Source organism: Arvicola amphibius, chromosome 6 (assembly GCF_903992535.2).
Source record: "Arvicola amphibius chromosome 6, mArvAmp1.2, whole genome shotgun sequence".
In the NCBI taxonomy this organism is placed as follows: domain Eukaryota; kingdom Metazoa; phylum Chordata; class Mammalia; order Rodentia; family Cricetidae; genus Arvicola; species Arvicola amphibius.
Genome location: NC_052052.2, coordinates 130700088 through 130724580, shown reverse-complemented (window position 1 = coordinate 130724580; position 24493 = coordinate 130700088).

The window sequence follows — 24493 nt, the reverse complement described above, 5'->3', positions numbered from 1 at the left end:
AACGATTCTTATCCCTTAGCCACTGCTGTCAGGTCTGTGCTGCTAGACCCTGAGGCCACAGAGTTCTCTGTCTCTGGATACCCAAGAAGCAGGCAGCACTTTAGGGCATTCCTGCCTAGACTTGAGGGAAAACCAAAGGAGACAATAGGCCCAGTCTCCACACAACAGTGGCTTCATGGTGTGTAGAGGCCAGCATGCCAGCCTTGGCAGTGTGTGTCTTTCCAATTGGGATGGGCATAGTCCTCGAACGCCCCATCAGGAAACTGTGATGCCATTGATCTGCTGATTAAGCACCTAATCGAGGGGGTTTGTAATTGTACACAGTTGTTGGGACAAGTGAAGGTTTTCCGGATAAACCCTTGTCAGAAAGGCGTGCTTTGAGCCTCAGAAGCAGGGGCCCTTCCCCAGGACGAGTCTGTCCAAGACAGAGACACTTGCTAGACCACATCTACGCTCTGGTTTCCAAGGGAAAGCAGGGGGGGGGGGCAGTATGTGGAGTGACTTTTAGGATTGTAAAGACTGAGCATTAACATGACCAACATGGGATTATACATCCTTAAATACTGTGTGTTACAGCTGGACTCTGAGTGAGATGCCTCTCAGAGATACTAGAGCCTTAGCGAAGGACCCTAAGATAGTCACACCAAAGCCTTCCTCCCTCCCCACTCCCCCAAACCTCTGTTTCCCCACTCCCCCACTAGGAATGATAGTCTTAATTTACCTCCTCCTGCCAGACATGTATAGCTGTTTTGGTAAATGGAAAGCGGTAGTGCATCTGGTGACTTGAAGGAGATACTCTAGTTCTACCTGACCCCCCTTGGTTCAGAGACCTCTGCCTGAGAACGCAACTGCTCCCAGGTGCTGGCTGTCTGGTCCGCGGCTCCAGCTGAGCAACAATCCCCAGCCAGCATCAATTGCCAACCATGTGAAAGAGCCACCTTGACTGTCTGGTATAGCTGAAATGCTAGGTGACCACAGCCCCGCTGACAGTGAATTAGCTCAACGGAGTCATGTCCGGCTGACCTCAGTTTACCAGAGGCCTCGGGACCCCACCCTGTCCTACTGTACTGCAGAAGAACACTGAAACAGTCAGGCATGGTGTCTGGCTATTTTTCTTTAAGTTTACAGAACTAACCACAGTTCTGCTGTGTCGGTGGTTCTATTTCCAGACATGACATAGTTGGGAGAAGGGGTGACCTGGCTCAGTGGTCTCAGACCACTCCAGAAACCTCTGGTTGGGTGCGACCACAAGGTCAAATGCCTGAGGGCTGACTTGGCCTCTTACCTCAGCCGCAGGGCTCTTCTGCTTCTTGGGACTTTTCTAAGCTCTTGTCAGAGGACCACCTGGCTCAGTAGTGCCTGTCTCAGAAAGATTTGCCATCCTATGGCCAGAGTTTCTGAGAGACTTAGTTTTACGGTGATGTGCCACCAATACAGTCATACACACAGCCTTAGAGGAGGGAGGCAGCATCTAAGGGAGGGCCTGCATTGAGCCCAGTTTTGAGGGCACTTGGAGAAGGCAGGAGGTAGATCGAGAGGAATGGGATGCAGGAGTGTTGTGAGGACAAAGTGAGCCAAGGCTCATGACAGCACTAATTAAGGATGCTACTAAAGACTTTTAAAGAGTAGTTTAGAGTAAGCCCCGTGGGGGTAAGTACAGAATTTGAACTTAAGGCAAGCCTGTAATGGTAAGAGAGGAAACGGTCAATGCAGAACTATTCTGTGTCAATGTATACCTGCCCCTCCGCTGACAGGGAGTGACATTGACCTAGGTATCTTCACCTTGCATGCGCATGCAACTGTGGGTGATAGTAAGTGCATTGATTCCTTGGACTATAGTAAACGTTTCACAGCGTGTAAGACTCTTAAAGCCATCACATTCTGTACATTACATGCACGCAAGTTTTGTTACTTGTGCTACACTAAAGCTGTGGATCAAACAGCTCACACAGATTTAACAAACAGATCACTAAGAGGACATTCAAACCCCAAATAATCAAATAGCAGGTTGGTTACCCACATTAAGTGAAACTTAGTTTGCGCATGGAATTTGGTGTGTTTTCTGATATTTTTGGAGTGTCGTAAGGACACACGGGCTGAATTATAAGACACTTAGTGGGATTTATGTTTGAAGAAACAACCCACGTTTCAGTCTATTTCCTCTTGCTATCACTGAAGACCTGAGACTGGTGGCATCTAAAGAATGGAAGTTTGTGTTTGCTCGGGGTTCTAGAATAGGGAAGTTGGAGAGTATGTCCTTTGTAAGGGCCTTGGGTCACCTGACCTCCTAGTGGTCAGCAGAAGGGCACATGAGCACATGTGGAGAGACAAATAGAGGACTGTTCTAGTCCCAACATAGTGAGAGCTCACGGGAGAAAAACAGGAATCTCTTTTAATGGCCTCATCATCTCTTAAGGACTTCACTTCCCAGTACCACAATGGAGCAAACTGCATTATCAAAGATTTATGAATCTGGAGGAGGCCCTGAGTGACGTGCTGGGGCTCCAGATGCTGGAGGTGGCAGAAATTGGAAGGCTGCAGCATCCAGATGTCCTTGCTGTAGGGACCCGCGTCCTGCAGGGTGCTCTCTGCTGGGCCCCAGATTAGGCACGGACCACACCCAAACACCAATTTCCAAGCACAAACCAAACACAAAGAGATCTTTTATTACACCAGGCAAAGAGACAAGGTGGCTGAATCTGAATCGGGCAGAAACAGCAGCAAATAGCGTTACAAGTGTTAAATATAAAAGGGGGAAAGGGGAGATCTGTGTTAGAATGAGTTTGGACACGTTGGTATGTTCCAATTGGGTATTTTAATTAGGTTAGTTAAAATAATGGATTTTGATAGTTAGACTTTGATATTTTGATAGTTGAACCTTGATGATCAGTCTTAGGAATAAGTAAGGCATAACAAAGTGATCAAATAAGGGAATAACCTTACTGGCTAGCTTTAGAAGTGTAATTTAATGGCTTAGGAAGGGAGAAAGAAAGACAAAGGACAAAACCTGTTGACTCCATGTTTGCCACACTTGGGCATGTGTTTGCTATGCTTGGACCTGCTAGAGCCCTTTACCAGCTCCTCTGCGGCAGCCATGCCTTCGATAGCGCTGAGCCTCCAAGCCAGAGCCACTCTAAGCAAACAAAAATGGGGGTAGAGATGATCCCTTTAAAGCTTCTGTTTGGAAAGGGCCTTGTCTGAAGTTTCCAGGGGCTGGGTAAGCTGTTCATGTAATTTGGGTGGATATTTTACCGTTGGCTAAGAATTTTGCTTCCTTGGGTTTGTTAACCACGCGCGTGTTCACTTTGCTATGTGCTTCCCAGCTTCTAATATTCACTACAATTTCTTCAAGGACTAAAAAACTCACATTCAAGTACGTTTCTTGGCCTGGAAGCTAGCATTTTATATTTCTGGCTATTGAAGTATTGTGTGGATCACCAAAGTTTCCGAGTGTGGATCCTGTGGTGTGTGTGTGTGTGTGTGTGTGTGTGTGTGTGTGTGTGTGTGATAGCCCTCACGTGTCTCAAAACTCATACTGAACAATGGGTTCTGGGCTGTAGATTAATTTTTTCATCTGTCTTTCCTGACTTTGTCTGCCAGCTGAACAGAACACGTATGTGCCATCCCACCTCACTCTTACGGATGGACATTCTTATACTCTCAGATGCACTGAAGATTTTCTGGAGAAAGCTGAGGACTGTGGAGAGACACTAGCTAAGAGTGTTGGTGACGTGTTGTGGAAGTTCAGGATTTGAAGCAGTGCTGCTTAGCTGTCTGCTGTTGTAGTGTTTGGGATGCATCAGCTTAAGAAGAGAGCAGTCATTTTGGTACCCAAGCATTCGAGCTTTCTGTCCATGACTGACTGGCCACACTACTTTTGGTAGATGGCAGCAAAGAACAGCATAGTGGGAACATACGGAGAAGATCCCTGGTTACTTTATGGTCAAGTGGGAAAGAGAGAGATAAAGAGACCAGTGTCCACAGTGAAGTCACACCCCTGGTAACCTGAAGATCTGTCACAAGGCTACACCTCTTAAAAGTCCTACTGTCTCCAATAGCACCAAGCTGAGGACCAAGTCTTGACACAATTGAAGAACATTCCCAGGCTAAACTATAGTAGATAGTAAAGACCTCATAACTAAAAGCCTTCCAAAGACCCCCCCCCCCGACAATGGAGCAGCAGTGTGATGCTGGGTGTCCAGTCACATGACCACAACCCTCCATACAGAACCATGTTATCTTAGATAGTACTATGTATTCTAAGACTGACTCCCCACCCTGAGAGCTTTACATATTAACAGACTTCCCATAAACAGCACTTGTGGTAATTAAATAATTACAAGAATCCAAGCAGTATAATGATAGCCTTTGTACACACACTTGTGTACACTATTATGACATTTTAAGGGGGAAAATGAATCTGTTAGGTCTAAGCATTTAACAAATTACATGATGTATAGGTTTCAAGACACAGCAACTTTGAGTTGGAGGCAGAACAGAGGCTAAAATAATAACAGGGTCATCTGAGTGCTCTCGCTTGCTGGGAGCAAACTGGTGGAAAGGGTTGTTGTACTTCCTATCCCGTCTGTCCTGTCTGTTATGCCGACTCCGCCCATAGGAGAGTAGTCATAACTGGACTGAGACAGCCGCTTCCTGTTAGGGTCTGAGACTGTGGCCCACGTCTAAAGGATCCCCTTGTTCACTGGAGCCATTTCAGAATCTGAGATGTAGCTGTTGCTTTTGCCGTTCTTTGTTTGGAGACAGAATGTGAACTCTTGTGAACAAGGCCTCATGCTTTGCTCAGTGACAGCACCCGGGTGGAACTTGCCAGGTGTCAGTGGCTGGTAATACCAACCACAGACACTCATTCCTGATGCCAAATCACCAGTCAGTTCAAGATGCCAGTTTATTGGCAATTCCAGAACATTGGTGATTCAGGATTTCACCAGCGGGAAGAGCATGAGCCCACTCTGTCCCCAGTCTCTAATGTTTCCTTACATTTAAAAACATTGTCTCATGAGGTTTTTATGTATGGGTGTTTTGTCTACATACATGTCTGTGCACCACAAATGTCCCCAATGCTTGCAGAGGTTAGAAATGGCCATTGTATTTCCTGGGACTTGAGATACAGATGGTTGTGAGCCACCACGTGGGTACTGGGAATCAACCACGGATCCGCTGGAAGAGCAGCCAGTCTCTTAGGCCCTGAGTCACCTCTCCAGCCCCCACCTCCGACGGGTCACTTTTCCATTTTTCCACTCTGCTGTTCTGCAGTCCACCCCTCTCCCATCTATCTCCCCCTCATTAGGATCACCTCCGGAGAGTGGTGGGCTGAACAGCACGGAGGCACTGTTGGGATGTGTGACTGGTTTTCTTTCCCCTTAGCATGAATTACAGATACTGCTTCATTGCAGCCCTTCCTCAGCGGAGCAGGGAAACAAGTCCAGAGGCAGGAATGACCCTCGAGCCCCATTCTTAAGGGTTCACTGTGCTCAACTCTCTCTCTAAGGCTCAGCATTTCTTGACAGCAGGCAGGTGACAGGGGATCACACCTGTGACGTCACTGCTCAGGAGGCAAAGGCTGGAGACTCCTGAGTTAGCTTGTCTTTGTTCTTGTCCATTCTTTGCTAGTAAGTATGGACCTGTGATAGCAGGTGGCCTCCCGAGAACTAAACAAGCCTTGGTGTCTGGGGAATAATAAAGACTTCCTTAGTGACTTTACGGGAATGCTGCTCCAATTCCCCTCCACATCAGTTTTGGTAACTCTGTGCGCTGAATATCTGTTCTGTGACTGATGTTTTCCTGAAGTCTGTGACTGCCTGCCACTGCCTGCATAGTACCCCCACCCAATTGTAACAGCATACACACACACAGACACACACACACAACACACACAGATACACACACAGACATACACACAGACACATTCACAGGTGTACATACATACAGACACACACACACAGACATATACACAAACATACACACAGACACATTCACAGATGTGTGTGTGTATGTGTGAGAGACACACAGAGAGACATACACATAGACACATTCACAGATGTACACACACACACACACACACATACACACACTTTTCTAACCTCCATTATGACTAGGACAGATGTGGGATACAGTGACAAACACGCCATGGTTTGAACTAATGAGAGAAAAGTGTGCGCCTGACTGTGGATCTCTGGCGATACTTCTTTTCCTAATGAAAGGGCAGATGTGGCTGGAGGGGCCTTTTCTTCATTAACCTGCGTGAGTTTTGGTAGCATGTTTGGAGGCACCGTAACTGACTTATAATCGGAAGCAGAGAGCTGAAGGAAGCTCAGAGATGTTAGCAAAGTCTGTAACTTATTGAGTCACTATAATGCTAGCCACTGTTATCCTGTCAAAAAATAAACCTCCCCTTCTGTTTGGAGCCTGGGCCTTTCTATGTGGCCTGCAAACTCATGACCTTCCTGTATTGGCCCCAAACACTGAGACTGTGTGTGTAATCTACTGCCCCCAGCTAGGCTTTCCAAACCACTGTAGCATGTTCCCCTGGTCTACTCAGCTAACAGCCTTGATACACTCTCAGTTTCTTAGACGCGAACAGGTCTCTACCGTTTACTCATTTGAGCCTTGTTACAGATGTAGACACGTGCTTCTTTTTGTGGGTTAGGAATATGCCTTCTGCAAACTTGGGTGTCTGTCCAGAGCCTGTCCAGGTCCACAGTAGTTAGTCGGAAGGTCTGAAGGAGTTCCCCGCAGGATGCTGCAGGGAAATTGGTGCTCAGCCAAGAGTAGGCGGGGGAGCAGGTCTGTTCTCTGTGCAGGAAAAGACACTGCTCCCATCTGAAGCTTTGCCTTTCTGCTCACTGCCTGACACTTAGAAATATTTAGGCTGGTCCACTTAGCAGCCTTAGCCTGGCAAGGTAGGACATGAAAATCATGACTTGCTCCCAGTTCCAGACAAGCGCCAGCCATCCAGGCACTTTATCTGCCGCTCCCTCTGATAAACCCGCAACTTTCATAACCCTGCCTGGTGATTTATGTGAGGGTCATTAAGCACTCAGGCACTTCTGCTTCTTGGCATCGGAACACAGATTTCCAGGTAGAATTTTCCTTCTGTTTGTTAGTTTATGACAACAGAGAAATATGCCTAGAAATTCTTTCCTGTATGGCATTAAAAATGGAAGACGTTAGTATAGGTGGCTCTAACAAATGATTAATAGTAGCTGGCCCTGAAGGTGCTCGTTCTGCAGGCACCATGTGGAGGGCCTTGAAGCTAGGTCTTGAGTGGTAGCAGTGTTCCTCATTATAGTTAGCTACTGCTGTTCCCACTTGATGTAAGGGAAAAGGCCGTGATGCCCTGGGTAGACTCTCTATATACTAAGCGTCTGTGCTATAACAGTGTCTGCGAGGTGTGTGGTATAGGTCCCATGCTAAGTTTTCTTCCTTTTCAAGGGGTTCCAAGGTCTAAAGTAACCAAACATGGCAGAAACACACAGCCAAGAGAGTGAACTCTTCCTCTATTCAGTGGGTGAATTCTCAGTATGGCTGTGAGACCCACAACCTGTGAGATCAATTTGTTCCAAGTTCCCTAGTTCCCAAAAGTGTGCAAGTCTCATTCCCACGCATGGAGGGGAGTGCATCTGTGTTAAATTAGAGCTGTTGTGTAAAACCCCAACTTCCCATGCTGCTTAGGCTCTGCCAGAACGGAGGGTGTTAGCTTTTCTTCCTGTTTGCTAACCTGTGACAGTGACATAGAGCATCCTGCAAGAGATAGGAAATCTAGCTACCCTTCCTTGTCCACTGTGCACCGAGGTGTCAGAGTGGCAGCAGGCAGGCAATCCCGGGACTTCCATCTCAGTGCCCTTGTAGTGGGAAACAGACGAGCAGACTTTTTTCACTTAAGGAAGTCTCTGCGGTCCAGCCGTTCTATTGCCCAGCATGCACTCAGAGGAAGCAGAATCAGGATAGTGAGAAGCCATTGACTGCTTGCTATTGCTGTGACCACGACCACAAGCGACCACGACCACAAGCAACCACTACCACAAGCCACTGAGGAGGAAAAGATTTATTTCACCTTATAACTTACAGTTCTTCGTGAAGGAAAATTGGGGCAAGAACTAAGGTTAGGAGCCTAGAGGCGGGAACTAAATCAGAGCCCATGGAGGAATGCTGTTTACTGGCTCGCTCCCCATGGCTTCTTCAGCCTGTTTACATCTACCCTCTAAGACCACCCGCCCTGGGATACTGCCACCCTGTGGTCTGAACCCTCCCACATCATCTCTAGACTTGCTTACAGGCCAATCTGATGGAGGCGTTTTCTCAACCGAGATCCTGTTTTTCCAGATAGCTGCAGATCATGTCAAGTTGACAAAAAAACCAACCAGACACCCACCCTCCCTTGCTCACTTGGCCTTGTTCACCGTTGCCAGTAAAAAATGTTCTCTGTCACTGGGTGATCTGAGAGAATCAAGTTCCGACAGTCTGGAACACTAGTCAGCAGTATGTATGACATGCTACTGCCTGTTGTCACAAGACAGACGGAGCTCATGACAGTATGCTAGTCAGGTAAGTCAGACGCAGAAGCACTGTCACACAGTGTCTCTCTTCGTGGATATTGGAAAGCAGAGTAGTGGTTAACTCAGGCCCAGAGAACTGGGAGAGCAAATGAATGTGGGCCCACACTGTCTGATAAGAAAATGTTTCACGGCCTTGGGAGACACAGAGTGAGTACAATGAGCAATATTGCTTTACACTTCTCAGAATGGAAGCTGAATTACCAGTGGATCAATTGTTAGGGTGACAAGCATGCCCGCCCACCTCACCCCCCCACCCCAGGACAATGTGAGCCCCAGGGAAAGAACCTCTGGGACATTCCTAAAGAAGCTTAGAACCTTTTCATGGCACACCTTGGTAATTTATGCATAAGTATATATTCCTATATTTATATTAATATAGGTACATATAGTCATTAATATATTAATTAGTATTTATATTGTAATATAAATAACAAACATTATTTTTTCAATAATGAAGAAAATTAAGTCTGTTTCTTTAAGAAACACTAGCAGTATTTGCTGCCAGGGGTTAACTATGAGTTTGTGAGGAAAAATTAGATTTTATAGCCTAATTCCTCTGCCCCCACCCAGGTGACTGATGATGCCTCTGAGATGCTAAAGCAGGATAGTCTCCCTGAAGCATCTTCAAGGTAGAGGACAATGAAGTTCTGAAACAGAGATAGTAAAGAGCGGTTTGTCTGCTCCTGCTTTTTGAAAACTATTTTTCAATTTTATTTTTTTTAGTTAGAATACAAAATCATGGCTTTCATTATGGTATCTTCACATGAACTTTGAACTTTACTCTGGTCAATCTTCTTCATCCTCTCTCACTATCAACCCTCCTGCTGATTCTCTTCCTACCCCTGATATCCATCCTTTTGCTCGGATATCACATGTATTCTATTCCTAGAGTTTTGTAAAACTTTGATCCACAACTAAGCTTTACAGCTTCCCAACATACTGTAGTGAGGAGCTGTGGGCTGCATTCCTGCCGCCCTGCTTTCGGCCTCTTGACTAGCTTATGCCCCAAAATAACAACACACAAATTGTATTCTTTTAAACACTGCCTGGCCCATTATTTTCAGCCTCTTACTCACATCTTGATTAACCCATATCTAATAATCTGTGTAGCACCATGAAGTGGTGCCTTACAGTTTAGTTTCTAGCATACGTCCATCTTGGGCTGGAGCGTCATCGCGTCTGTCTCCCTGAGGAGAGGCACGGCGGTCTGTCTAACTTAGGAGAGGCGTGGCATCTTACTGATCCTTCTACCTCACTTCCTTCTTCCTGTTCTGTCTACTCCGCCCACCTAAGGGCTGGCCAATCAAATGGGCCAGGCAGTTTCTTTATTAATTAACCAATGAAATCAACAGATTGATAGAAGACCCGCCTCCATCAAACATACAAGGCTGTCCTGGTAAAGTCAGTAAAAGTGACGAGAAAAGCCACCTCTTATGAGTTTCATGAAAGTACCCCAACATTTGGAAGATCCATCTAGCTCAGGGACTCTCTCTCTGTCTCCCTGTCTGTCTGCTTCTGTCTCTGTCTGTCGCTCTCTCCTTTCTCTCCCTATACAACCCTCCCCGCCTTCCCCAGGAATCCAACCCAGAGCTTTGTACCTCCCATCCAGGGCATTCCATGTTTTGCAGATGACTAGTGTTGAAAAAAAAACAGTAGCAGAGAAAGAAAAGCTCTGAGACACTCTCAGAAACCACCTTGCAGCTAATCTTGAAAAACGTACTGGTACAGGTGTGATGTGGTATCTTGAAGTCCTGTAGTCACCTGGTCATGAGAAACAATTTTTAAAATAATTTCTTTCCACCAATCACATATTTATCTGTGTGTAAGGTCAGAGCTTTTGGTCAAGATTGAACTAAAACAACATCCCAAAAGATTGGATGTAAGGCTTAAGTGGGAATCCCACTGTTTCCATCAAGCCAAGCATGAAACAGTTTTGCGAGTGTGTAAAGTAGGGGCACTTTTGTTGTTAGTCTTCTCCTTTGTAAACTATTATTTTATTTCATGTATATCCACACATGCATGCTGTAGAATAATCTTTTTGTACTCTGTAAAGATTTGTCACTTGGATTGGCTTAATAAAAAGGAAACTGGCCAGTGGCTAGGTAAAAAGTATAGGTGAGACAGCCAGACACAGAGGGGGATAGGAAGAAGAGGAGCAGAGTCAGAGCAGTCACCAGCCAGATGGAGAGAAAGCAAGCAAGGTATGCTGGAGAGGAAAATGCCACAAAAAATTTGTGGCAGAATGTAGATTAGTAGAAACGGGTTCCTTTACACTGTAAGAGCTAGTTAGTAATAAGCCTGAGCTATCAGCCGAGCAGTTATAATTACCATTAAGTCCCCATGTTGGTTATTTGGGAACTGGCAGGCAGACAAGAAAAGTCTGCCTACACATAACATGTACACACACACACACACACACACACACATCCCCAAAAACTTTTAGGAGTCGCTTAATAGTTTTTAACAGTATAAAGAAATCTGAAGTCCAGTAGGGCTGAGAAAGAATGTCTAGGAAATTGAGAACCCCAAGAAGATGCTTAGTTTCCGTTCTATATTCAGTAGCTGTTAGAGGGCTACTTGGACTCCAAAGGACAATTTCTCTGTGTCACCTAGGTGGAGTACTGGTATTCTTTTGGGTTCTCCTAGCACAGCATTCATTTCCCCCGGCCTCACATCCTACCACCCAGAACTGAACCTCCCTGGGCAGAGAACACTGACTTGTACCGTTAGCCTGTTCTCCTTGTCCCGTGGTAGACCATGCAGAGGTCTTTAGGCTGAGAAATGTCAGTCCTACCCTCTGAATGAGTCAAACTTCCCACATCTAGCTTTTTTCTGCTAGTGAATTCTGACTAACAAGTTCCAGGGTTTGGAGGGAGCATTTGTTTCTTCAGTGTGAAAGGTCTAAGAGAGGCAACAGTGAGCATGTCCTTCATCTTCCATATCAGTGCTATCACACTGATCCTTTGAAATCCGTCATAGGGGACCATTTATACCGCAGACAAGGGCAGAGACTCTGAGCCAGGGATGGGGTGTTTGCTGAGAGTCAATAATTAAACATTTTTATGCTCAGTACTGCTTAGCTCCTCTTATAGGGAAATGAAAGCCATATGCTTCAATGTCTGGAACTAGGCTGACTAGTGCTTAGTAAAATTAGCTTTTGCTATTTTTTTTATGATTTTGTATGTACACAGGTAATTTTGCTGCATGGCAAGTTTGAGAAGTATTGCTTCTGTTGAAAATGATCAATTAGATTTTGTTCAAAACACTCCACATAAGGCATTATCAGTCACTGTTTTCTTGGCCCTTGATCCTGGAAAGTGGGAATCATGTCCATAGCATTGATACATATAGACCCAACCCACTTTTCCTATGGACAGGGGTCACTTGTCCTGCCCAGTCAAGGTCACACAGTCTGTAGACACTCTGGTGCTATAGATCTTGTCAGAGTGTAAGATCCAGAGTAGCTCTGCTTCTCTGTTACATCCACGTCGTCAAATGAATATTTTCAAGTAGGGAGAAGGTTTGATGAATCAAAGCCACTTTTGGGCACAGCTCAGTGGGCAAGGATTGCTGGAGGACATTAAAAGCTGTGCAACAGAGAAGGAAACTTCCCAGGGAGGAGATACTTGAATGAGAATCAGATGGGAAGCAAAACAATTGGCTGGGTTATCCACGCAAACCCACTGACTGGGTTGTCCACGCAAACCCACTGGCTGGGTCCACAAAAAACACATTGACTGGGTTGTTCACAATCTTCTTCCTTTATCAAGATAAAAAGTTCTAAAAATCCAAAGAACATTGTCAAAGCTGTCTTATCTCTAGGTATATCCCTGCTCAAAGGGCCATTTAAACTGTTTTGTCTCTGAGTTGCTACAATCATAGGTTGGTAGAAGGAAGTGGATTCTTCAAGCTGGTCCTCAGGTATGAGCCAAGGCCCCCTTCCTGACAGTCATTCAACTATGCCAGTGATATTTCACCTTTGTATTCTAACACTCTCGGAGCTGTAGAATTAGGGATTATGGCTTAGACTGCTTTCTTCTCATTTTTCTTCTTGAGTTAAAAGAATTGTTTTGATTTCTAATCCTTAAATAGCTGAATTTGTGCCCAGTATGACAGCTAATAGGAATCCCTTCTGGTTTTTGTTGGCACTGCACTTCCTTGTGGAAGGCTCAGGAAATCTGATGATATTCCTGATGTAGAGGCCCAGGACCATGGTGCCCCAGGAAGGTCTCATCTTCATCTGGGTCAGCACTTTGCCAAGCACCGACAGCTTTTGAGACAAATGGCTGTCCCTTCTAGCAATCCTTCCTGGGACCAGTGTCATCATCCTCTATGGTATCTGTTGACAAAGTTTGGCGGGTTGCAGTCTACTACTAATGATTGCTTTTAAGTGGACTTGACTGAAACCTGTATGCTCAGTTAAATCAATGATCAATCAGGAAGGAGGAAAGGGATGGAAGGCAGGAAGAAAAGGGAGAAGAAGATCGAGAAGAAGCAAAAGGAAGAGGAGGAAGGGGAAGGATAGAGAGAAGAGAAAGATGAAGAAAAGACAGAAGAGTAGGGGAAGAAGAGGATGAGAGAGAAGAAAAAGGCACATGTGGTCACTTTCAGGTCAGCTTTGTATCTGAATGAGGGAACAGCATCTTAATTTGTCTGTGTGGACATAATCGTGGTGCACACTTGGTGAGTCGATATGAGGTGAATTTCTCTAATTAACTCTATCAATCACGGATCTGGAGAGGGTGTTTCTGCATGCTGCACTATGGGCACACAAAGACACCACTGTCAAAGTTAAACAGCACACATTTAAATTACTTCGTCAAAAGTAATAGTTTTGCTTGGTCTGTTTGTATCACCCAGGTTTATTGTTTTTATAAAGGCAGCATATGGACTTTTAATCTGTTTCATATTTCTAAAAGTTAAGCATGATCTTTTAAAATAAAATCCAAGTGGGATTTCTTCCAGGTCAATATAAAAACCATAACAATGGGTTATATTAAATTTAATCTTTTCCTTTTCCTTCTTTCTTGACATTGCGCTAGACAAGAAATACAACTGTACCTGGTACGTACCCATTTTCAAACAACTAAATGTTTGTGTTTTTCCTTGCACAATTTTATATAGACTAATTTTAAAAAGGGAAACCCTAAACTGCTTCACTTTTTTTTTTTGTTTTGTTTTTTCGAGACAGGGTTTCTCTGCAGCTTTTTTTAGAGCCTGTCCTGGAGCTAGCTCTTGTAGACCAGGTTGGTCTCGAACTCACAGAGATCTGCCTGCCTCTGCCTCCCGAGTGCTGGGATTAAAGGCGTGCGCCACCACCGCCCGACAAGCTGTTGAAGTTTCTGATCAAAATTTTCTTCAATCATTCATGAATTCAATGGAGAGAGGAGCTTATGCGCTTTCAGCAATTGACTTGGGACTTTTGTGGTTGCTGTTTTAAGCTAAAGGCCCACTCCACTTGGATAATTTTCCCTTGGTTTTGAACCTTTTAAAACCAGAACACCAACTGTGTGAGCTAACACAGCAGTTAAGGACACTGGCAGCAGAACTAAATATCTGAGCGATGTTTAAGAAGTCTGCACGGTCTGTGAAGAAGACACACAGGCCTACGTTTACTGTGAAAACCCTCCTGTTTGTTAAAAATGAAAGGCGCTGAAGTCACGATGACAAGCGTCTGCTTCTAATGCGTCCTGAACAAAACACGATTTTGAGCACATTTGATTAAACAGGCTTTTCAAGTACCAATTACTTTGGGGATTGGGATGCAGATCGTTGTTACAGCAACCATCCAGCGTGTGTGTGTGTGATGTCTTCAGTTCCATAGCCAGACTCACAAAAATAGATTTAGTTTGCACGTCTCCTTTGACAGCGTAAGATTTGGCTCCTTTAGTCTTGCGGTGTCACAACAGGAAGTTCCTTCCCGGCCGTAGCCATGCCAACAGGAAGTGATCCCCTGGCTTTGCCTGACAGAAAGTCTTCCCAGAGAGTCTCTTTGAGCCAGTGTCTTCCCCCAGTGAAATACCAGCATGCATTTCTTCTGTTCAAAGGCGTTCAGTGGACAGTCCTTTTTTTCACAATTCTTCTGAGCCCCGTGGACTTCCACGGAGCCTAAAATTTTGTTTTTGGGGCCCTCCACTCACTCTGCCATTTCCTGACAGTCACCTCCATGGAGGCCAGTCACCCTCCTTTGCTTTCTTTCACGTGTTTGATTTGCCTTCTTTGCCAATGGCTGCAGTTCCAGGCTTGCTTCTCTGACCCATCAGTCTGCCCTCAGATTGTGGGCAGAGTTTCTTGTGTGTGCACTCGCATGAATGGAAGGATAAACACCGCACGTGGGAAAACTGATGGACATTGGGTAATGTGGGCACAAGTGCCAGGGCAAACATATTCAAATGCCGAGCACCCACAGACTCCAAACTTTCACCCCCTGGGTGAGAGTTTGCACTTGAGAAAGGCTGGTGTTGAAAGTTGAGTCACACCCATCATTGACTTTTCTATTGCTAGTGATCTCTAAACATGCACAGTCTTCTAACCTGGTTTTCCTTATTGATGTCTAGGACTAAGGGACATTAGATGACAGTGATGATAGCCTCAAATAAATATGGCATAGAAAATGCAGTTGAATATTCATCCACCAGGAGCCCTTAGAATGCTAAAGTAGGAAATTCTGGTCTGCTAAAGATATGAATTTCAGGTCCACGAGGACACAGCTCCAAATGAAGCCCGATAGCCATATCTATAATCTGCCCTGTGCCTTCAGTGGGAGAAAGCAGTGATTCGAATCCTCCGTTAACCATTTGCCATGCCATGCTGCTTGGCCTGGCTTCCTGTTCCACCAAGACTAGGGAGCAATGACAGTAAGGACAGCTCATGGTGTAAGAGAGGAGACAGAAGGGCAGCAGGGGAATGAAGGAAGGGGACTAGTGGAGAGGAGGAGGCAGGTAGGGAAGGCAGAGTGAAGGATGGGAATGAGAAGGGATCCAGGAGGCTGAGAGGACACACGGTGCCATGCTCACCAGATTCTATTCCACTTAGCATTGCACCAAGGCCCAAACAACGCATGCCTGCATCTCATTTGCCTCCTCAGCCGTGACTGAAGCTGTCCTCATTACTCGTTTCTAATAATTATCTCCTTTTGGGAATCACAATGATCTCACTTTTGCTCGCGTGTTCAAAAGAGGCTCTCCCTTCCAAAAGTTATCTGATAAATTTTCAAAGGTCAGAGGATAAAAAATACCTTGACATTTGATGAATATTTGCACGTGCATTTAATTTACTTGGGGGAGATAAATATGGCGATTGCCAAGGCAGATGCAGTAATCACCCTAATTAGGCTGCAGAGGTAGAAGGGATGCTCCAGGAGCTAGCATCGGCTGCGTGGTGAACGCTTGCAGCAGGGTCTCCATCAGCTTTGCTTAAGCTGTTAAGTCCATGTCTGCTTTCCTTCTGAGTATGCTATATTGGAAAATATACACAGATGGTGGCTTCTTTATTAAGCACGTAGAGGGAGAGAGGACCCAGGACACTTTTCTTCATGGTCTGATCCCAAGGATAGTCATCTAAGGCACAAGTTGACAAACCTTTTCACTGAAAGGCAAAAATCATATATATCCAGTTCTGTTCTGGTCATTTGACTCTACCTTTGCCAAGCGATCACAAACAATACACAAACACAAGGCCATGACTGTGTCCCAAGGAGTGTGTATTTACAAAAGCAGGTAGACTTACAAGCAACTTACATATAACATTTAAAAGTAAAAGGCTTTAAGTTGAGACTTGGGACACCATCTGCTACTCTATGTGCAAAGTGTAAACACTAGGTTTAATATTTGGTCATATCTCTCTTGATGGCTGCTTAGGGCTTCTTAATTCCCTCACTCTTGTCTCCAGATTGCAGGATGCCCAGTGAAGATGCCTGATGATCTGATGTTTTCTCAGTTTAGCAGTCTGCAAATCTCATCAGTTGGGTCCATCTGACCCTTTGTGCGAAATGCTTTCCATGCCAGCCCGTTAGCTTCATGGGCAGCATCTAGTGGTCACTATTAAGACCCCATGGCCCACAAAAGTCTAGAATATTTACTTTGGGGCAATTTTTGAGAAATGACTCCTTAAGCTTGGACATAAATGTCTCCGTATGACTGGAACTGAGCTCAGTCTTAATGCATAGCTAAAATAAATTAAGGGAGAATTTTACATGTTCTACACACACACACACACACACACACACACACACACACACACACACACCAGAGACAGAGACAGAGAGAGGCAGAGAGGCACATCAGCGCTTCAGAGTGCTGGATGTAGCAAGTGCCTCATTCTGATCATTCTACAGTATCTACCTGTGTGGGAACCCCACCCAGTAGACAGCTATAATTATGTGTCAATTTTACAAAATTTAAAAATCCAACAAGGGAGTCAGCTGAATGCACAGCCACTCAAATGCTCGCATCCTGAGTTTCTTATTTGCCGTCGAGCCCGGTAGGCATTTGAGCTCTAGTAATTATGTGTTCCACACCAGTGGGTGCCACCTTTCTCCGCTGTGCTATCTCAGTTTTGCCTCCTCTCACTTAGGTGAGTTATGCCAGGTCTGCCCAGGCCAGCATCAGAACTGGCCAGGAGGAAGTGAAGAGCAGGCAAGAGGGAGGACAAGAAGGCCATGAAGTCAAAGATCCTGCACATGCTTTATAAAGAAAACTAGTTTTACAAGCTGAATATACTTTTGGCTCAGCTTGTGGGGGTTTTCATTGTGAACTCCAGTTGCTTTTTTTTATTTTTTATTTTTTGGCCAGGGAGGTGTTGCCCACACCCTCTCACCAGCAGCCATGCTGGGGCACAGGGTACCACCGTTGCTATCTTCTGTTCTTTCCCCCAGCCTTTCTGGGTTTGCTAGATGCGGATCCTGTGAGTTGAGCAGTCTTCTAATGGCTCACATGTTGGAGGCTTGGTCTCCATTGTGGCGATCAGGATGTGTGCGGGGTTCATGGTCTTTAAGAGGTGGAGCTTAGAATGAGTTCTTTAAGTCACTGAGGAAAATGCTTATGAAAAGAATGAAGGTAGCCCTCAGCGGATCTCCAAACAGTCGTGAGAATAAGTATCTAAAAGGCCTCTGAGCATGATCTGGTGTCCCATGTCACCCTGTAACTGCCTTCCCTTCTGCAAACTTCTGTCACCATAATACCAGTCACCACGTGATCCTCACAAGAGCAGGGTCATGCTCTTGAACTTTCAAAACTGTGGACTAAACAAACCCTTTTCAAAAGCTAGTCTGCCACAGATGCTTGGTCATAGTAATGGAAAACTGAACAATGTAGCTGAATCATTGTTATATTAAATCCTTTTCCCCAGTATAAGCTGCATAGAATCAGCAAAGACAAGAAACATAGAGTAAGCATTTTAGAGAGGCTGCCAATGGCTGCTCCTTCAAATGAAGGAAGAGATCTGTTCCCCAAATAGGAAGTTGTCATAAAAGAAGAGAGAGAAAAAAAAGCCAGCCTGGTCTCTAAGATCTCCGGCTTCTTGTCTTACCATGTGACCAGTCCCTTTCTCACATGCTCCTGTCATGGTGTCATCTGCAATGACACACAGCTGAGCAGAAGCTGACATCATGCTTTGGGACCTCCAGAGCTATTAGCTAGATAAGTCCTTATTAAAACGTCAGCTATCTGGCCTTGGGTACTTTGTTAGAGCAACAGAAACGCAGGCATCCACAAGGCCGCCCACCCAACTGGCCTCTCTTGAGTCTGGGGATTTAAGGAAATATGCAATTAGAATGGACATAGGGAAGAACAGGGGCTAAGGCATACGCGTCTTTATCTCACCTTTAAAGGAAATATTTTATGGCTTTTTATAATCCATGTAATTTATTGATCTACCAGAACAAATGCATATATGTCCCCCGTGAATAAATCTCTTAGATGTCTATTGTCCCAACTTTTTCTGGAATGGTATACATTTAAAAAATTTGGAGACCCGTATGCTAATGACCATGGCTTGAACAACACTATTCTAATGCATTTCTGGTTCAATACATCTGTCTTCTTTCTTTTAAAAGCAAGCTGGGAGTGAAAAGGCTCTGTACGGGCAGGTGGGCAGCTACTGTGGAGGATCAGACAGGATCCTGGGTGTCTGACTCATGCTAGGTCCAGCCTCTGTGTGCAAGGCTTTGGGCTCTACAAGCAGAAAGATTAAATGACCAGAGCCCTTTGATGGTGGAGATTCCCACCAGATTAACCCTCATTCCAATGTGTGACTCTATTTCTTTTTCTTAGAGAATTGAAATGTCTTCTAACAAGAAGGGGTTTCTCTCTTCCTTTCTTTTAATTCTCCACATACAGAGTCACTGAAAATAAAATTCTGGGGAAGAGTGATGGCTGGCATGTCCAGGAAGACTGAGGGCAGGAGCAGGTGCCCCACGTCTCTGGGTAGCACCCTTGAGTTTGTTGGCAGTGCAAACAGAAGTGGGCACTCTTGCAGCCTGTGCATCTGCAACTGATTTCTCCCCACCACCGTGGCACTGTTTTGGTCTTGTAGCTTTATAGCACAAGAGCCAGGAAAGGGAACCCAGTTTTGTTCTCTTTCAGAGCTGTTTGGATTGTTGCAGGCTTTACACATTTCTACATAACTTTCAGTATTCAGTGAATTTATTTCTTCATGAAAGCGCCCGCTGTGATGGGAACTGGAATTTCTTTGTGGAGAACAGACATCTTGACAACTGACTCCAAGCTCAGGAGCTGCTGTGTCTGCAGGAGCACCGGGATTCTTGCTTTCCCTCAGCAAAGTGTCACAGGCCTTTCGCATCTCATGTCAGACTGTTCCATAAATCGATGCCATATAAATGACGTGTACTGCGTTTCAACTGCCACTTGCCCCTTCAATCACACATTTTCGATCATTTTCGTATGGCCCCTGCGTTCTTGACAACTTTACTTATTCATTCTAGTGCGTATGTTTTAAATCTTATACTTCATTAGATTTTTCTGCAATAGGTGTGTATTGGTTACTTTTATATTGTTTTGATAAAACACTATGGCCAGATAAATTAAATAAGAAAAGATTTCCTTGGCTTACATTCTCTGTGTCTTTCTATGCCTGCCTTATTTCACTTAGCACAGTATTCAGATTCATCCATATTCTTACAGTATCAGGTTTTATATATCCATCTATCTATCTATCTATCTATCTATCTATCTATCTATCTATCTATCATCTATCTATCTATCATCTATTGTCAGCCTATATGTATGTGTATATGTATCTATCATCTATTGTCTACCTATTATCTATCTCTCATCTATCTATTTGTCTATCTATCATCAATCTATCATATCTATCTATTCATCTAGTTTCATAATTTCTTCATTCCGTCACCCACCAATGGAGACTTCTATGGTTTCTGTTTCTTTGCCACTATGAACAATGCTGCAGTAAAATGGTCATGGAAACATAAGAGTCCCTTCAGCAAAAGACAAGTATCTGCAAAAAAGATGGAGAAAGGGAACCCTTGCATCCTGTCGATGGGAATGTAAAATGAAGAAGCCACTCTGGCAAATGGTAAGAGGTTCCCCGGACAAAGCAGACACGGAACTACCACAGGATCCAGCGGCTCTGCCTCTGTGTAATTGGCATACTGAGAAGCTCTTTGCTCTGAGAGCTCCATTCAGGCACTGTGGTAACTTTTGTTATCGTCTTCCCTCTTGGGACTTCTTTTCCTCAGAGTCCATATCTGTCAGTCTGTTGTTGCCATATCCTGCACATCACACTGAGTTGTCAGATGGGGTGATCATTTCACCTCTGCAGTGGGGTAGTCGGAACCCCTAATGATAGTTCCACTGTGGGTTTGATCTTCTTCTGTGCATTGCCCAACCCAAAAGCCAATATATTGAACTCAAAAGAGAAGAAATGAAATCTGCCACCTGCAGAATGAAAGCGGTGGTTGTTTACTTTCAGGGATCTTATTTTCATGAACTCCCCAAAGAAGGCTAGGTACTCTCTTTCTTATGTCGCATTTTCTTTGGAGGGCCATGCTAATTAGTTTGGTCACACACAAGCTAGAGTCATTTGGGACTCCTATCACGCTGGCCTGTAGGCGAGTCGGTGGGACATTTTCCTTGCTAATCACTGCAGTGCTCTGCCCAGCTGGCTGTGGGTGGTGCTCCTCCTGCGCAGGTGACCCTAGGTCCTATATGAAAACACACTGAGCAAGCCAAAGGGAAAGGAGTGTTCCTCTTCATTTTCTGCCTCCAGGTTCTTGCCCTGCCTGAATGCCTGCCTTGACTTTCCTCAGTGGTGAACTGTGCAAGCCAAATCAATCCTTTCCTCCCAAGTCGCTGTTGGTCAGTGTTTTTCCACAGCAGCAGAAAGAAGCCAAATACAAGGAGGGATAGTTGTAGGTCTAAAGTTTGTCTACTGATCCTTCCAGTTATGAATCCCGGCTGTAAAACTTTAGTCCACATGTTCCTTTCACTAACATTTGCAAAAGTATTTCTTGGATTTGAATTTCTTCCTATTTCGCAGGAGTCAAGTGCTTTCTTTGGTTTGTGTAGGATTCCAGGAGACAGCCAAGGAGACAGATATGATCCTAGGAGGCTACAGTGCATGCTTAACCTTGCTGAGAAGACTTTGCCTAGGGATTCCAGGAGGGATCCCTTCCCAGAACAAGATATGTAGGTAGACACTGCCATCCAGGAGAGGTAAGTGCAACCTGAGAAGGCTTTACATGTCTGGGTGTAGGAGTCAGCTCCATATCGCTTTAGCGGAATACCAGATATAGGCCACTTAGGAAAAAGAGCTTCATTAGTTCTTAGCTGTAGAGGTTCAAATGGTGTAGTAGAGGCTTCGACTCAGAAAAGGAGTCCACAGTGAGAAGTAAACCACCCGGTGACACTCACGCATCCTGAGCCAAGGAGCAAAGAGAAAGATTGGGTTCCCAATTTCTTCAGAGGTATACCTCCAAAGACTGAAGCTCCTCCAAGTAGGTGACCACCCAATAGTGCCACACAGAAGAGTAAGTCTAGTGGCTTTTGAGGAACATTCAAACTCTGCTCAAACCATGGCAAAGAGTCCCTGCCTGAGTAAGCAAGCTCCCCAAGGTAGCAAGGCTAGAGGACTTGTGATGGGAAGGATGTATTTACTTAATGACTTAAACACTGTCAGAATGAGGTTGTGTGGGACATGCAAGCAGGCGGACTCTGACCAAAAATATGTGTGCTTTGGGCTAATTTAAAAATAATTGGTTATGTAAAAAAAAAATCGAAGTAGGCATTCTCAAACTATGAGCTAATGAGTGAAGTAAAAGCCTCCGGGCCAGTACAAAGTCCATCTTTGGTATGTTGATAGACAATTATGTGATCCTGTCAAGGAAAGGAAACTACCCACTGTACAGAAACTTTAAGCTTAGGGGAAATTTGTAAAGATGCAGTGCTGATTATCTTAAATGTCAAAAAAGAATTGAGTTTTTATCAGTATCACAAAGATTTCATTTCTACTAGAAACCATGTAATTTACAGTAGGGTGGAGTTTGGGTAGAAAAAATAGGAAACTCAGAAGCTGGAAGTAAGGCCTCTCCACAATCTCCATGATCCACCCATCTAAATTGAACCACCAGGTACAGGCCTTTCTCAACATTAGTGAAATCATAGACAGCTGGGTGAGAGAAATTGCTGTGTGCTGTTGTCCCGTATCTCTAAGGCAAATTCTTTCAGCAAATGTTTAGGGTACTGAATAGGATGTGGGGACAAATAAGCCCAGGGAGGCTCCAGGGATACTGGGCTTGCATTGTCACGCTGTCACAGGGTGCTGAGAAGAAAGAATATGGAAGTAGAGACCAAGAGGACACCCTGCGAGCAGTGGATTCAGTTAGGGACCAAGGCAGGTGGGTGTTTTGCCAGGGGAAGAGACCTGACCCTATCTTTGTTTTGGGTCCACCACTATAACAGGTACAGGGTAACGGATTTTAGTACTGGGGAGTGACACAATGCACTGGCCATTCAGCTGTGCAGTGCTCTCAAAAATGTCTCTACTGCTTCCAGATATTCTAACTTTTCTCAACTGAGTCATTCCTGGGTCCTTCAAACAACAAGAATGTGTGTAATGTTTCTCCAGCCTTGGCATCTATGAAGCCCATGAGGGTAAACATCAAGAAGTCATTGTATCCTTTCTTCCTGCTTAGGGATGCTCAATGTCTTCCAGAGCGGCTGCAGTACATCTGACTGTAGAGTTAGTTTCTCCTTACTTCTGTAGTGCAAAACTCAACGTTTCTAGGCCCGTGTCGCTCATTAGGAATTACTCTGCTCACTTGCAGATCCCAAACTCTCAAGTTTCTGGATACCCTGAGAATAAATACTGCTTAGATTGAAGATAGGAAATTTGGGGTGGGGCATCGAAATGAAAGATGTTGTGACTGATTAATCCCACTCTGAAGAAATTTGCCTTTTGCCTGATTGCACACAGCAGAACTCTCTTTTCAGAGTTCGATTCATTCCCTATAAGGCAAGCCATGTTTTTTAAAATGGTTATAGCAGATCACAGTGCATTCAGGGACAGAAGTTAGTATGTAACACGTGCCAAGCTCTGAGATCGTTCACGTTTTATCGGATAGAATGCCTTTGAACTGTCCATAGGCCCATGCAGAACCATCTATTTCTCCACTGGTCCACACCCCGTCTCAAGGTTCATTTGTGTGCTGCAAAGTGGACCCCTTGGTTTCTCTAAGTGTGTGCATATGGCTTGAAATACATTAATCACTTTTCAAAGTCTTCAAATATTCTTGGTACTTTCCATAAACCAAATTTCAAAGCAGGTGGGCCTGCTGCCAACAGACAGACCAACCCCGGGGTGGGACTCTGGCATTTCTTCTTGAATGCTTCATGCCATTAAGGGAAAAGTGTTTCAAACAAGAAAGGAGAGTCCAATTATGCCAAGTTGTGAAAGGTTGTTGTTTTTTTTTTAATGTCCTGTTTTTACAGTAATCTAAGGTTTGTGCCAAGCCATAAGTATGTCTAATTTTAGCTCAGATTTGCAGTCTGAAGCAGGCATGTCTGTCTGTTCTTTTCCTGACCTCTACACCTGCAAAAGCCCAGACAGCTCCTATAAGGCTCTGACTTTGAGCTTGTTACCCTGCAGCGCCTCTGACCACTCAGGGGTTAATTTGAGGCAGCACAGCCAGGCGCCTGTCAGCTCTAATGGATTCATCACTATTAATAAGTTTGGCGCCTAATTTACTACGAGTTGGCACTAGCAGTGACGCTGAGAGATCACATGTCCCAGCTGATGTGCAGATTCTTCCCTGCTGAAATAGACTTTTCTGCCAAGATCGGTGAGCAAAACTGACAGCTCGGATGACTAACCCCCACCTCCCAGAGCCTTTGGCAGCTCACACCTTTGTGCAAAGCACGGCACGTTGTTTGAATTCCTCCAGATAATGATGACGGTGATAATAGAGATACTTAGTGAGAAGAGCGGGAAGGTTGCCTTTCATATCATCTGCAATGGAGCCTGAAAAAGTAAAACCGACGTTGGCAGGGGGACCTGGGATCGTCTGTGAGAGGAGAGACTCTCAAGAGCCTTCATCACACCCTGATGCCTGTGTTATTGGCCAAACAAATGTGTATCATTGGCCTCAGTTGAAAGGCTGATTTCTAGCCTGTTGGAAAGATGAGCCAAGAAAGGAGCCCTTCAGCAAGCCTCTGCCTTGTTGAAAAGGAAAAATGTCTGGAAAGCAGCGTAATGCTTTGTACCCACGTTTCCTCAGAAGCTAGGCATGCCAAAGTGAAGATATTCAAAGAACGAAGTCAGTGATTTTGCAATTTTACAATCTCCAGATGTCCTGCTCAGGACCTGGGCATCTAATATTGATTCACAACTCTCTGCAAAGCAAACGGAGTCATGCTGAGATCAGAGAGGTCACTCCCGGTACC